General features: G+C 44.3%; 1 pseudogene across 1 annotated transcript; it reads left to right on the plus strand.

The window, feature by feature from the left end:
* The first annotated feature begins 112 nt into the window (after nt 1-112).
* LOC309626966 (acireductone dioxygenase pseudogene) lies at nt 113-8004 on the plus strand (annotated as a pseudogene). Its single transcript, XR_014249440.1, has 2 exons — nt 113-6980; nt 7071-8004. The product of XR_014249440.1 is annotated as an acireductone dioxygenase pseudogene (transcript).
* The last annotated feature ends 8183 nt before the right edge of the window (nt 8005-16187 follow it).

Genomic DNA, 16187 nt, shown 5'->3' on the forward strand with positions numbered 1-16187 from the left:
CTCTCTCTCTCTCTCTTCACTCATCTTCTTGAAATGAGACACCAGTTGGGGCTGGGTTTTATTTAGAAAAATCTGACCCCAGCCCCCCACTTTCCCAGCTACACTGACTCACTCGAATGCTAGCCACCTCTTTCTGCCTTGTGTTCCCAGCTCTCCCCTTCATTGCCTCAGAGTCAACGTTGCCAGGTGGAGCTGGGCCAGGAAAGTGACCTTGAATTACTGACTTCAAAGCTTCCTTCTCCCTGTCTCAGCCAGGCAAAGCTACTACTTTGGCCCAGAGATCTAGTAGACTGGGCCCAAGGGGAGGCTGTTCTGGGGCCACCCCCAAAGTCTGAGGCCTCATTCAAAGGCCTAACCTTGAGCCAGCATGTCCTAGAATGACCCATTATCCCTTTCATTCTGTTCCAATTCTCTTGCTCAAAACACAAGCAGAAGGACTTCCCTGGTGGCACAGTGGTTAAGAATCCGCCTGCCAATGCAGGGGACACGTGTTCGATCCCTGGTCTGGGAAGATCCCACATGCTGCGGAGCAACTAAGCCCATGTGTCACAACTACTAAGCCTGTGCTCTAGAGCCTGCAAGCCACAACTACTGAGCCCACACGCCACAACTACTGAAACTCGTGCGCCTAGAGCCCATGCTCCACAACAAGAGAAGCCACCACAATGAGAAGCCCACGCACCACAACGAAGAGTAGTCCCCACTTGCTGCAACTAGAGAAAGCCCGCACGCAGCAACGAAGACCCAACACAGCCAAAAAACAAAACAAAACGTTAAAAAAAAACAAAACACAAGCAGAGACCATGGAAGCCTCTGGTATTTGGCTTTCATGCCATCCTAGTGTTATCAGGTACCAGGGCCTCGGTGTCTATACCTATAAACTGGGAGGATGACTGCTCCCCCAGGCTCCTTTTGGCCCAAACAATCAGATTCTGTTATGTATGACAACTACCTATACTGCCACTTCTGAAATGGTCATAAAGAAATTGCTCTCCACCCCCAGGGGCTCATTTGTTTCTCTGTATGGTGGACCAAGGTGTCAGAGGCCTGGCAAGAGGCAATACTAGAGCCTCAGTGTGTTCCAGAGTCTGGCCTTCACCTGCAGAGGGATCAGGGTGGGAGCACATGGGTCCTTTGCAAGCACAGCAGCAGCCCAGGACAGTCAAGGCAAAATCTTCCCATTAAACTGCTCTCACTGCCCACCTCCCAGGGCTCCAGCTCCATGCCAGCCTTCCTCATGCAGTATCTATTTGGTGAGGCAGCTGGTGTCAGCTCCATTGGCTCAGAGGGGTTAGGACACTTGCTCAAAGTCACACAGCTAGGAAGTAGCAGAACTCTAGTTCATACTCATATACCTGGCTAATAGTCCATCATTCTTTTAAGGAGGAAGAATAGGAACCAGAGCCCCTATTTATTGTACTTCTTTGGAATTTTTTGTGGTGATAACTGCTGGCCCTGAAAGCCACCTCAGAGAAAGGTGATATTTAAAGGAAAGGTGCCTGTATCCTCCTTTGGAGTCAGCAGATTTGGAAACTCTCACCCTTACAGATTTTATTTATTTATTTATTTATAATTTGTGGCCACGCACAGAATGTGGGATCTTAGTTCCCTGACCAGGGATCGAACCCATGCCCCCTGCATTGGAAGCGTGGAGTCTTAACCACTGGCCTGCCAGGGAAGTCCCCTTACATATTTTAAATCAAACCTCAATTAGTTACTGAGTCTAGTCATGTGCAAGTTCCCCGTGGAGGCACAGAAATGCATATCACTCAGTCTCTACCGTCTGGGAGCCACAAATCACCACAAACCAGGCACAAGGGGAAAGTGTCCCAGGAGGAGTTTAGATGACACATTAGGCATCTGGCAAAGAGAAAATCACCTCTGATGAGGGAGACCCTGATGAGCTCAGGGCAGGAACATCCATCAAGTGTGTTCTCACGGATCTTTAAGATGTGGAAGGAGGCTGACCATGCAGACACGAGTAGAGTGAGGGCCTTGCACTTCACCCAGGTGGACACACCAGGACATTAGTTTCGTGCTATGTTTGTAGGCAGGGAGTAACATCTGGTAACATCTGGCACAGCAGTGAGGGGATGTCAGACAGTGGAGAATCAGGCCTGGGGAAGGGAGGCCAGGGTTCTTGAACCAGAGAGACTTGACACGGGGTCCTGGCAGGACCCTCAAGAAGGTGCAAGAGTGCAGAGGCGGTGTAGAGATGGCATCTGCAGGAACTGCAGCTAGCTGGATGGGGGAGGAGTCACAGTGACTCAGACTTCCATCCCTGGGGCTGGGAGAATGGTGATGCCATTATTAGAAATCAAAAGATGGGAGGGAGGACGGTTGAGGGGGAGGTGTTGATAGAGCTATTTATGGTCATCTCTAAACTGATTTCCCTGCCAGTAGTCAGTCTGTGCTCCCTCCCCCTCCCATCAGCCCTCCCCGATGCTTCCAGCGCTGTCGACCTGAAGCACAGCCCTGAGCAATCACTCCACAGCTCAGATAGTAAAGTAGCTCTCCACTGCCTGATACAATAAAATCTGAATAGCTTATAACATTTCATGGCCTTCACCTACCCCCCCCCCGCCCAGTTACTATTCCCTCTCCACAAGAACCCTAAATTTAGCCATTCTCCTGAGTAGTCCTTGACTCTGAGCAGTTGCACTGTCCCTTCCTTCCATCAAGTGGGTTCTTTCCACTCCCCATTGCCAGACCCAACTCATCCTTGAAGGCCAAGTACAAGTTCACCTTCTCAAGCCTGCACTGGGGGTGGGGATAAAGGGGGGGGTATAGCATTCATTTACACTTGAATCATCACGAAAGGTAAACAGACCCCCCCCCAATAAAAGAACACAAACTACTACTCTGATTTTTTTTTAATAAATTTATTTATTTTATTTATTTACTTTTGGCGGCGTTGGGTCTTTGTTGCTGTGTGCAGGCTTTCTCTAGTTGTGGCGAGCGGCGACTACTCTTCGTTGCGGTGCGCAGGCTTCTCATTGCGGTGGCTTCTCTTGTTGCGGAGCACGGGCTCTAGGTGCGCGGGCTTCAGTAGTTGTGGCACGTGGGCTCAGTAGTTGTGGCTTGCAGGCTCTAGAGCACAGCCTCAGTAGTTGTGGTGCATAGATTTAGTTGCTCTGCGGCATGTGGGTTCTTCCCAGACCAGGGCTCGAATCCGTGTCTCCTGCATTGGCAGGCAGATTCTTAACCACTGCGCCACCAGGGAAGCCCTACTACTCTGATTTTAACTTTGTAAAATAAATCCATGGACAGTAACAGGCGGGGTCCAGAAACAAATTTGGAAGATTTTAAAACACTATTTAGGGAATTCCCTGGTGGTCCAATGGTTAGGACTCCTCACTTCCACTGCAGGGGGCACGGGTTCGATCCCTGGTCAGGGAACAAAGATCCTACATGCATGGCCAAATAAATAAATAAAACTTTATTAAATTTTGTGAAATTTTCTCTTAGGTTGCTTAAGTTAATTAATCCTCAAGATTCCTAATAAAACTAGAGATCCAAAGTTGGAAGAAGGGGAAATGATTGAAAGGGATTAAAAAGAACTAGAGGCAACATTACCATCTTGGTAACAGATTCCCAGAGTATAAAGCTTTCTCCCTGCTTGTGGAAGTCTTAAGTTTTTTGGCCACATGGCATGAGGGATCTTAGTTCCCGGACCAGGGATGGAACCCGCACCCCCTACAGTGGAAGGGCAGAGTCTTGACTTCTGGACCGCCAGGAAAGTCCTGTGGAAGTCTTTTGTCGTGATTGTCTCATGCCTGGGCAAGTCACTTAATTTCTCTGAGCCTCAGTTTCTTCAACTGCAAATGGAGATAATAAAAATCCCTACTCCTAGCAGTTATTAGGATTAAATAAATTCATGCAGATAAAATGCTTTGAATGGTGCCTGGCACACATAGGAGAAGCCTGGCCATAGTGTTAATATTATCTGTTCATTCACATCCACTCCACACCAGTTTACTGAGCTCCTATGACATGACAGGTGTGACCCAGGGATGGACAAGAGGGCACATTCTATTCCTGAGAGGACCAGAGTCCAGTGAGGGTATCCGGAAGATGGAGATATGAACAGATCATTTCAAAATATCGTTGCTGTGGCTGGATGGAGTGTTGGTAGTACAGTCTCTTTGGAGGGCAATTTCGTAGCATCCATCCTATTATAAAGTGCACATAATTCTTCATCCGGAAATTCCACTCTGAGAGACTGACAGCATAGAGATACTTACCAAATTGTACAGACACGTAAGTGCAAGGTGTTCACTGCAGCACTGTTTGTAATAGGGAAAAATTGGGAATGACCTAAGTGTCCATTGTCATTAAGAATGAGGTAAATATTTGCTGATACAGAAAAATGCATTGGGGGACTTCCCTGGCGGTCCAGTGGTTAAGACTCTGCGTGGTTAAGACTCAAATAAAAAAGAAAAAGAAAAATGCATTGTGATATATTAAGTGAAAGTAGAAAGTTGCAGAGAAATATCTTAGCATACATACATATATATATATGAAAAATTAAAGGCACAGAAACCTAAGAGGGTATGGGAGTGGGGTATAGTGGGAGACTCTCAATTTCTACTTTATGCAATTCTTTGGGGTTGAACATTATATAACAAGCATCTATTACTTTTGTAACCAGATAAAGAACAATCAAGATATATATAGATACAGATAGGTAGATAGATAGATTTTTTTTTTTTTTTAAACAAACTGTCACAGTCGTTCATGTGCTGTGCAGAGTGTCCCCTGTCCCAGCACCATTCACTCTGGTGGCTTCTTTTAAATTGAGGCTTTTCCTCTCGCGTTCTTTCCGTCCTTGGGGAAAACGAAGGGTTAAAGGGGCTGGGGGAGGGGAAGAGGAAGTGAGGTAAGGGAAAGAGGGGTGAGGGCCCCTTGGGTACCAGCTGCGGTGCTGCGCTGGCCACGCCCCCGCAGCTCTGGCTCCGGCTGGAAGCAGCCGCCCCAGGTGCTCGAGAGGAGGCCGCTGGGCTGTTTCTGCGGACTCGGGAGGACGAAAGATCAGAACTTAATGAATGTAAAGTTAGGTGGAGATTAGGACAAGATGCTGCGACCTAGAGCAACCGACGGTTCTCAGAGTGTGGTCCGCGGACCCTGGGGGAGGAGGGGCACCACGAGATCTAAATAATTTTCGTAATACTAGGAAGTCACTTGCCTTTCTCACTGTGTTAACATTTGCCCAAATGGTGCAAAAGCAACGGTGGGGAAAACCGCTTATACCTTACCCTGAATCATGGCAGAGGCACCAAACTATACTAGTAGTGATTTTATTGCTCACCATCATGCACTCTCTTTTTTTTTTTTAAGTCTATTAATACGATGTACTAAATAAAGCAGTAAAAATTAATAATTCGATTAAATCATAACTCTTGGGTATACATCTTTCTAATATCCTATATAATAAAAATGGAAGTACATACAAAGCACTTGTGCTGCAGACCCTGGTAAGATGGTTGTCTCCTGGAAAAGCACTGAGAAAGAACGGGAGTGCTTTATTTGAGCTGTGAGTTGAAGCAGCTGCTTTCTTCACAGAACAACATTTCAACTGAAAAGAACAACCGATATAGAAGCCGTTCGGACTCAAATATTTGGCAGATATTTTCTCAAAAATGAATGAAATGAGCCAGTCACTTCAAGGAAATAGCTTATAGTATCTGTTACCAATGATTTTTTATATTGGAGCTTTCAAGGGAAAACTAAAATTTTGGAAACCTTGTATATACCCTCAGTTTGAGAACTTCTCAATTCTTTTTTTTTTTTTTAATATTTATTTATGTATTTATTTGGCTGCGCTGGGTTGTGGCACCACGGGATTTTCATTGGCGTATGCGGCATCTTTAGTTGCGGCATGCAGACTCTTAGTTGCGGCATGCATGTGGGATCTAGTTCTCTGACCTGGGATCAAACCCCAGCCCCCTGCATTGGGAGCACGGAGTCTTAACCACTGGACCACCAGGGAAGTCCCAGCTTCCCAATTCTTCATGATGTTTCTAATGAGATTAATGGTCTACCAAATGTGATTTTTTTTCATATTGTGTAATGAAATGTGTCAACTTTTGAAAGATCTGCATAACTCAGCCAGTATTTTCTAAATGACCAATGAATGATGGTAAAAAGTTATGCGTGGGTAAGAGACCTATTCCAGAATGGATTTGAATGTGAGGCATTTGAATGTAACAGAGTAGGAAAGGCATATTGGTGTTGTTTCAGATTCCACATTGCAATTAACCTTTGAGAAAGTATCACTTGTACATTTTGTTATTGTAAGTGAATACCATGGGTCAGGCCTTGCCCAGTCTCAGTGACCGGGAAACAGGGGTTGGGCAGTGACCCAAGCTGGGATGCCCCCCTAAAAAAAGGCCACTGGGGCCTCAACCCAGCTCAGCCCATGCAGGTCAGGGAGCCCCTGGTGATGCACCGCACCGCCCCCCTCCCAGGCCCAGACCATGGTGCAGGTCTGGTACATGGAGGAGTCCCAAGATGACCTGAGGTGGCCCCCTGGCCTGGAGCCCAGCTGCCCAGTCCTCCTGGAGCAGCTGCACCAGCTTGGAGTCCTTTACTGGAAGCTGACAAGTATGAGAATGATCCAGAATTAGACTACTCTTGGTGGACATAGTAAACATATGCAAAGATAAATTTCCAAATTATGAAGAAAAGGTTAAGATGTTTTGTTGGGAGCATTTGTACTCGGATGTAAAATTTGCTACATCTTGGATGGCAGTGGATACTTTGATGAAAGAGATAAAGAGGACTTCAGATTTTCATGGAGAAAGGAAACATGATAACTCATCCTGCAGGAGTTTATCACTGCTTCACACTGGATGAAAAGAACTATGTGACAGCTGTGTGGATGTTTGTGGGAGAAACAGTGTGGACTGCATACAACCAGTCGGCTGACCATTTCCACTCTCAAGGACAGGACGTGAAATTTTGGGCATGAACAGCAAGAGGTACTCCCTGGGGCCTAGCACACTCCTTGTAAAGATCCTAAACATGATAACTGAGCAGAAAATCATTTACTCTTTGCTTTTATATTATAGGCTTAAAGTTAGGTTATCTCCTTTGCAAGATTATTTGATCAGAATATTCTTTAATGGCGGACTTCCCTGGTGGCGCAGTGGTTAAGAATCCGCCTGCCAATGCAGGGGATACGGGTTCGAGCCCTGCTCCTGGAAGATCCCACATGCTGTGGAGCAACGAAGCCCCTGCACCACAACTACTGAGCCTGCGCTCTAGAGCCCGTGAACCACAACTACTGAGCCCACGTGCCACAACTACTGAAGCCCGCGCACCTAGAGTCCGTGCTCTGCAGCAAGAGAAGCCACCGCAAGGAGAAGCCCTCGCACCGCAATGAAGAGTAGCCCCCGCTCGCCATTAGAGAAAGCCCGCACGCAGCAATGAAGACCCAATGCAGCCAAAAATAAAAATAAATAAAATGTTTAAAAAAGAAAAGCCTTATGATAAAATAAGTCATAGCTATTTAAAAAAAGAATATTTTTTAATAAAAGGCACTATAAAACTGATTTTTACATGGAAACAACTGTGGAAATGTGGACAAATCATAGTCATTTGCTCTAACTCAATCAAGATCAGTGGTTCAGACACGTGTTCAGTTTTAACCGGAATGAGAGTCTTATCTGCTGTGTGCTTTATCTGGACACGATTTTTAGACTTTAAACCAGGTATCAGTCAATGCCATGCCTGCCTTAGAAGAAAGTTGTGGCAGAGAAGTATATTTTGGTCTTTGTCCCCATTTTCTGGCACAGAGCTCCTAAAACCCTTGGAATTTCCTGAGCGATAGGAGTGTCCTTCTTCTATTCATAGGTAATCCTTTGTGAGCATCTCAGTTCCACTGGGACAGAAGCGCCTGTGCTCAGGACCCTTCTGGACCTCACTCTGTGTACCTCCTTGTCTGGCTGTTTATCTGTGGTCTTTATGTATCCTTTATAATAAATTGGTAAATGTAAACCAACATTTCCTGAGTTTTGTGAGCCGTTCTAGCAAATTATGGGACCCGAGGAAGGGGTCATGTAAATCCCCAAATTTTAGCCACTGAGTCAGAAGTACAATTGTCCCAGATTTGTGATAGGCATCAGTGTTGTGGGACTAAGCCCTTAATCTGTGGGATCTAACGCTATCTCCAAGTAGATAGTGTCAGAATTGAGTTAAACTGTAGGACATTCAGTCATGCTGAATTGGTTGGTGTAGGAAAACAGACTAGAGGTGTAATAGTAGATAACATAACTAACTAGATACAGGACGCTTTTTTCTCCCAAAATTGTACCTTGGACTAAGGAGTGCAGGGAGGGGAGAGCTCTCTATTAGGGGCACATTCTCAGTTGCTTATGCCACTTGCCACTTTCCGTTCAAGCTAAAGTAAATGCCTTGGGAATTCCCTGGCAGTCCAGTGGTTAGGACTCCATGCTCTTACTGCCGAGGGCCTGAGTTTGATCCCTGGTCAGGGAACTAAGATCCCACATGCTGCGGCGCAGCCAAATAATAATAATAATAAACACCTTAATTAAAAAAAAAAAAACGCCACTCGTATCTGGTCCCCTTCCTGTTACAGTGAAATCTCAGGTTCCACAGACTCCTGCTGGCTCGTCTAACCCTGTACTTGTTTTTCTCATTTCTTATTCTTTTTTTTTCTTTTAATGAAATGATGTACTTATTTATTTATTTATTTTTTGGCTGCGTTGGGTCTTCGTTGCTGCATGCGGACTTTCTCTAGTTGTGGCGAGAGGGGGCTACTCATCTTTGCGGTGCGAGGGCTTATTGCAGTGGCTTCTCTTGTTGAGACATGCAGGCTCTAGGCACGTGGGCTTCAGTAGTTGTGGCTCGCGGGCTCTAGAGCGCAGGCTCAACAGTTGTGGTGCATGGGCTTAGTTGCTCTGCGACATGTGAGATCTTCGCAGACCCGAGCTTGAACCCGTGTCCCCTGCGTTGGCAGGCGGATTCTCAACCATTGCGCCACCAGGGAAGTCCTCATCTCTTATTCTTTTAAAATTCATGCTTAACTCCTGTGGGAGAGAATAGCTGTAAACAGCTTTAATTAAATTGTACTTATAAAAAACTATTTTCTTCTGCTCCACTTTATGCTTTTGGTATTGTTGATCTTTAAAAATTAAATGGTCTTTGATAATGGGGGGGAAAAAGAGAATAGTCCTAACATCTGAAAAAGCTATTAAAATATTCCTCATTTTTCTTTTTCCAACTACACATCAGTGTGAGGCTGGATTTTCTTCATATACCTCAACCAAAACAATATAGAGCAGCAGACTAAATGCTGAAGTGGATGTGAGAATCCAGCTACTTCTGGTAAGTCAGATATGAAGAGAGTTGCAAAAATGTAAACAAAGCAACTCTTCTCATTAACTCTTTTATTTTGGAAAATGTAGTTATTTTTAAATTAATATATAAACATGTTTCAAATCTTCTGTCTTAACTTTTAATTCAGTAAATAGGGTTTTGTATAACCTATATAAACAAGAGCTCTTTGGAGTCCTCAGCAACTTCTCAGAGTGTAAAGAGGTCCTAAAGCCAAAAAGTTGGAGAATTATCCTAGAGGAAAGCACTAGGAGCTCAACAAAAATGGGGGCCACATTATCCCACACAAGAAATCTAACATTTATACAATAATGCTATATAATGTATAGTCTGTATTAAATTGTCCCAATATGTCCCAATAATTCCTTTAAATTTGGGAAGGGGGGATTTCCCTGGTGGCACAGTGGTTAAGAATCCGCCTGCTAATGCAGGGGACATGGGTTTGAGCCCTGGTCCGGGAAGATCTCACATGCTGTGGAGCAACTAAGCCCGTGCGGCATAACTACTGAGCCTGCGCTCTAGAGCCCGCGAGCCACAACTACTGAGCCCACGTGCCACAACTACTGAAGCCCGTGTGCCCTAGAGCCCATGCTTCACAACAAGAAGCCACTGCAATAAGAAGCCCAGGCTTTCTCTAGTTGTGGGAGGCTCGCTGCAACTAGAGGAAGCCCGCGCACAGCAACGAAGACCCAATGCAGCCAAAAATAAATAAAATTAAAAAAAAAAAAAAGAAAGCCAGGAATTAAAAAAAAAAAAAAATTAGGGGAAGGGGGTCCGGGATCTAGAATCAAGGCTCAGGCATAGCATTTGGTTGTCATGTCTCATTAGCTTTCTTTTTTTTTTTTTTTCAATATTTATTTATTTATTTTTTATTTGGCTGCATCAGGTCTTTGTTGCAGCGTGCAGGATCTTCGTTGCGGCATGTGGAATCTTTCATTGTGGTGCACGGGCTCAATAGTTGCCACACGGGCTTAGTTGCCCCGCACCATATAGGATCTTAGTTCCCCGACCAGGGATCGAACCTGCGTTCCCTGCATTGGAAGGCAGATTCTTAACCACTGGACCACCAGGGAAGTCCCCCCTTTGTTAGTTTTCTACTGGATCAATGCAGACTTCTTTACTCTCCCTTACCCCCTTCACTGGTTTAGAAATTATACATTCTATTTCTGCTCGTTTAGAAATTAAATTCTTAACTTGACTATACAGAGTTTAAAATTCATCATTGTCTTTATCTTTCTTAGAAATATGAGAAACTTAGATGACTTCTGTCCAATTTCTCCTCTCCTATCTTCCATGTTATTATTCCATCATACTTTAGTTCTACTGGGTCTTCTGAGCCCCCTCATTTTTTTTCAAATAGATTTATCAACATGTTTTCCTGTTTCCTAGCTGAGCAACGTGTCTTACTTTCCACTCCTATGTGCTGAATTCAATTTCCTGATAACTGAAGGGCATCATTGAATAGGTCTTTCAACAAAGATCTGTGAGTAATTAACTTTCCCTGTCTCAAATTGTTCAATTTTATCCTCATTTTGTAAGCTTTTTACTGAAGTATAATATATACATACGCATATACAGAAAGTACATAAATTATTAGTGTACAACTTATTTTCATATAAATTTATTTATTATTTATTTATTTTTGGCTGTGTTGGGTCTTCGTTGCTGCGCGCGGGCTTCCTCTTAACTGTGGCGAGCGGGGGCTGCTCTTCATTGCGGTGCGCGGGCTTCTCACTGTGGTGGCTTCTCTTGTTGCGGAGCACGGGCTCTAGGCAGGCGGGCTTCAGTAGTTGTGGCTCGCGGGCTGTAGCCCCTAGTGTACAACTTATGAATGTTGACCATATCACTACCCAGATCAGGAAATGTAACATCACCAGGACCCCCAAAACCCTCCTTAAACCACCTCCTAGGCACTATGTTTCCCAACTTCCCTTTGCTATCTTAACTTCTACTAAAATAGACTGATTTGCCTATTTTTGTTTTCCTGTAAATGGAATCATATAGTATGTACTCTGTCGTGTCTTACTTCTTCTCAACATTGCATTTCTAAAATTCATCCAGGGACTTCCCTGGTGGTGCAGTGGCTAAGAATCCGCCTGCCAATGCAGGGGACATGGGTTCGAGCCCTGGTCCAGGAAGATCCCACATGCTGCGGAACAGCTAAGCCCATGCGCCACCAATACTGAGCCTACGCTCTAGAGCCTGAGAGCCACAACTACTGAGCCTGTGTGCCACAATTACTGAAGCCTGCACGCCTAGAGCCTGTGCTTCCCAGCAAAGAGAAGCCACCTCAATGAGAAGCCCGTGCACCACAACCGAGAGTAGCCCCCGCTCACTGCAGCTAGAGAAAGGCCATGTGCAGCAACGAAGACCCAATGCAGCCAAAAATAAATAAATAAAATAAATATATTTTTTAAAAATAAAATTTGCAAAAATAAAAATAAAAATAAAATTAATCCAGGGACTTCCCTGGTGGTCCAGTGGTTAAGAATCCTCCTTCCAATGCAGGGGACGTGGGTTCAATCACTGATCAGGGAACTAAGATCCCACATGCTGCGGGGCAACTAAGCCCGCGCACTCTAGAGCCTGCGCACCACAACTAGAGAGCCCGAGTGCCGCAACTACTGAGCCCACGTACTCTGGAGCCCATGCACCACAACTAGAGAGAAGCCCGTGCGCTGCAAAAAAGATCCTGCGTGCTGCAACTAAGACCCGATGCAGCCAAATAAATAAATTAGTTAACTAAAAATAAACATACATATTTTTTTAATTAAAAAAACTCTATGTTTTTGCATGTAGCTGTAATTTATTAATTCTTCTGCAATATAAAACTGTTATGAATATGCCACAATTTATGTATTCATTCTACTATTGATGGACATTTGGGTTGTTTCCAGTTTGGGGTTATTATTAACGATGCTTCTATGAAGGTTCTGACACTTGTCTTTTGCTGCACATATGTATGAAATTCTGTTGGATGATACTTAGGAGTGAATTACTGGGTCATAGGCTACATACTTAAGCATTCAGCTTTAACAGACACTGGCAAACAATTTTCTGAGTGTCTATATTCTTCCAGCAATGTATGAGAGCTTCAGTTTCTCTACATCTTTGCTAACAGTTGGCATTGTCATTCTTTTCCGTTTTAGTCATTCTTGTGGGTGTATAGTGGTTCTCATGGTGGTTTTAAATTGCCTTTCCCATGGTCCCTGGGGCGCAATTGGTCAGTGCATTAAACTGATAAATAGCATTTCCCTGGAGACTAAAGAAATTGAGCTCCTTTTCGTATACTTATTGCCCATTTTAATATTCTCTTTTCTGAAGTTCCTGCTTCAAGTTTTTTGCTTATTTTTTCCATTGGATTGTCTGCCAGTTTGTGATTTGTAGGAGTTCAATATACATTTGGATATAAGTCCCCTTTTTGGATATATGTATCTCAAAAGTTTTTTTTTTTCCCCACTCAGTGGCTTGCCTTCTCATTCATTTAAAATGTATTTTGATGCACAGAAATTCTTAATTTTAATGTAGTCCAACTTATTGACCTTTTATGTTTATGTCTTATTTCCTGTTTGATAAATCTTTTCTTAACCCTACAGTATCTTCTAGAAGTTTTATTGTTTTATCTTTCACTTTTTTAAAAAGATTTATTTATTTATTTGGTTGCACTGGGTCTTAGTTGCGGCAGATGGGCTCCTTAGTTGTGGCATTTGAACTCATAATTGTGGCATGCATGTGGGATCTAGTTCCCTGACCAGGGAGTGAACCCGGGCCCCCTGCATTGGGAGCCCCCTACCTTTCACTTTGATATCTATAATTCTCCTGAAGTTGATTTAAAATTTTTTTTTTTTTTTTTTACTTTTGGCTGTGTTGGGTCTTCGTTGCTGCGTGCGGGCTTTCTCTAGTTGTGGTGAGCGGGGGCTACTCTTTGTTGCAGTGTGCAGGCTTCTCATTGCGGTGGCTTCTCTTGTTGCAGAGCACAGGCTCTAGGGTGCATGGCTTCAGTAGTTGTGGCGTGCGGGCTCAGTAGTTGTGGCACACAGGCTTAGTTGCTCCATGGCATGTGGATCTTCCCAGACCAGGGATCAAACCCGTGTCCCCTGCATTGGCAGGTGGATTCCCAACCACTGCACCACCAGGGAAGTCCTGAAATTGATTTTTGATGCACCCTATTTCAGATATGTTAAAATGTGAAATAGTATGTATCCAAGAATTGATAAAATTCAGTTATTTTTTAACCTCCATTTTTAATTTAATACGTAACAGGCATTTTTCTCTACCATTAAATGTTCTTCTACAAGACTTTTTTAAATAGCTGCCTAATAGTTGTCTATAAAGAGACAGCAGGAACTTCCCTGGTGGTCCAGTGGGTAAGACTCCGAGCTCCCAGTGCAGGGGGCCGGGATTCGATCCCTGGTCGGGGAACTAGATCCCGCATGCATGCTGCAACTAAGAGTTCCCATGCTGCAACTAAGAAGCACGCATGCCTCAACTAAGACCCAGCGCAGCCAAAATAAATGAAGAAAAAAAGAAAAAGGAGACAACAGGCCCCAAATGGATTCGAAACCGTGCAACTCAGACGGGGACTTAAACCCACCGTCTTTTAATTGAGATCACACACCTGGTCTCAGGACTTAATGAAGCTCAGTTTCTTGATGTCTTATGGCAGAAAGAATTCAGTGAGAGACAAAGTGATACATAAGAAGTGGATTTATTTAGGGAGAAACACACTCCACAGACAGAGTGTGGGCCATCTCAGAAGGTGAGAGGCCCCAAAATATGGCGTGGGTAATTTCATAGGCTAATGAGTGGGAGGATTATTCCAACTATTTCGGGGGGCTGGGGGAAAGGGTGGGGATTTCCAGGAATTGGGCCACCGCCCACTTTTTGGCCTTTTATGGTTAGCTCTGACCTGTCATGGTGGTGGTGGGTGTGTTATTTAGCTAATGTATTACAGTGAGCATATAATGAGGTTCAAGGTCTACTGGAAGTCAAATCTTCTGCTGTCTTGGATCTAGTTAGTTCTAACCAGTTTTCATCATGTCTTTGGCTATGTCATTCTTTTAAAGGTTGTGCCCTGTCCCCTTCTCTTCTGTTTTAGATTCACTTGTGCTAAACCCCACATCAGCAAATCAAGACTTAATACCTAACCTATAACACAACATTGTAAATCAACTGTACTTTAAATAAATAAATAAATATTGGCAGTTTCAGCCTCTCCCAGGAATGTGATCTTTAGTCAGTCAATGTGGAGCTACCTGGTCAGCACTAGTGAGGTAATCTGCCTGAAGGACCTGAAACAGGAGGGAAGGAGGCAGGGCACAAGGTTTGAAAGAATGACACAGGCTGAGGACATGACATAAACTGATTAGAACCAAATGGATCCAAGATGGCGGATAAGTTGACTTTTTCCACTAGACCTTTTTTTTAAAATTTATTAATTAATTAATTTTTGGCTGTGTTGGGTCTTTGTTGATGCATGAGGGCTTTCTCTAGTTGGGGTGGGCAGGGGCTACCCTTCGTTGTGGTGTGCAGTCTTCTCACTGTGGTGGCTTCTCTTATTGAGGAACACAGGCTCTTGGCGTGCGGGCTTCAATAGTTGTGGCACATGGGCTCAGTAGTTGTGGCTCACGGGCTCTAGAGCGCAGCCTCAGTAGCTGTGGCGCACAGGCTTAGTTGCTCTGCGACATGTGGGATCTTCCCGTACCAGGGCTCAAACCCATGTCCCCTGCTTTGGCAGGTGGATTCTTAACCACTGTACCACCAGGCAAGTCCCTCCACTAGAACTTGAGCCTCTGTATCAGCAAGCTCCCATCAGCAAGCTAAATGACACACCCACAGGTGCCATGACAGTTCCAAGACCGACTATAAGGATCAAAAAGTGGGCAGTGGCCCAATTCCTGGAAATCCTGGCCCTTTCCTAAAATAGCTGGAATACTCCTCCCACTCATTAGCTTATGAAATTACCCACTCCAATAAAAACTGACAACCCCCATACCCTGGTGCCTTTCTCACCTTCTGAGATGGCCCACACTCTGTCTGTGAAGTGTGTTTCTCTCTAAATAAATCCACTCCTTACTGATCACTTTGTCTCTCACTGAATTCTTTCTATGATGAGACATCAAGAAACTGAGCTTCATTAAGTCCTGAAACCAGGTGTGTGATCTCAGTTGGAAGACTGTGGGTTTTGGCTGCGTTTGAGTCCCAGCCGTTTGGGTTCAAGTTTCAATCAGGGTTTTGGCCGGGTTCAAGTCCCAGCCTGAGGTGCATGGTTTCAGCCCCAGTCTTCCCCGAAAGGAAGGTGACCTTGCCTGAAACAATCCACTGTTAGCTAGAATAACTTCCTTGCCCCGCCTCCTTCTGCCTGTAAAAGTCTTCCCTTTGTACAGCTCCTCGGAGCTAGCTCCTTTGTTGGCCAGATGGGAGGCTGCCCAAGTCATGAATCGTTGAATAAAGACAAATCTTCAAATTTACTCAGTTGAATTTTGTTTTTAACATACTCATCATATGCCTCTCCCTGGAGCAGGGGCTCTGGAATCAGACAGGCCTGGTTAATATCTTGTCTTCATCTCTTACAAGCTGTGTAACTACAAGTTATTTAAAGACTCTGAGCTTTAGCTTTCATGGGAGGTGCCCAGGTTTTGAACTGAGTTGGTTTCATAGTTGAAACTCAATTCCTAATTAATAATTGATTTAGAAGCACTATATCAACTGAAACAGTGGATCAATTAACTCTAGAACAGTCTTATTTATTCATTAAAGTCTCCTAAAGACCTGGGATAGGCCACATCCTGTGAGTCCACAGTTTTATTGGATGTGACTAAGAAAAATAA

The sequence above is a fragment of the Balaenoptera borealis genome, assembly GCF_965194805.1.
Source record: "Balaenoptera borealis genome assembly, chromosome: 3".
In the NCBI taxonomy this organism is placed as follows: Eukaryota; Metazoa; Chordata; class Mammalia; order Artiodactyla; family Balaenopteridae; genus Balaenoptera; species Balaenoptera borealis.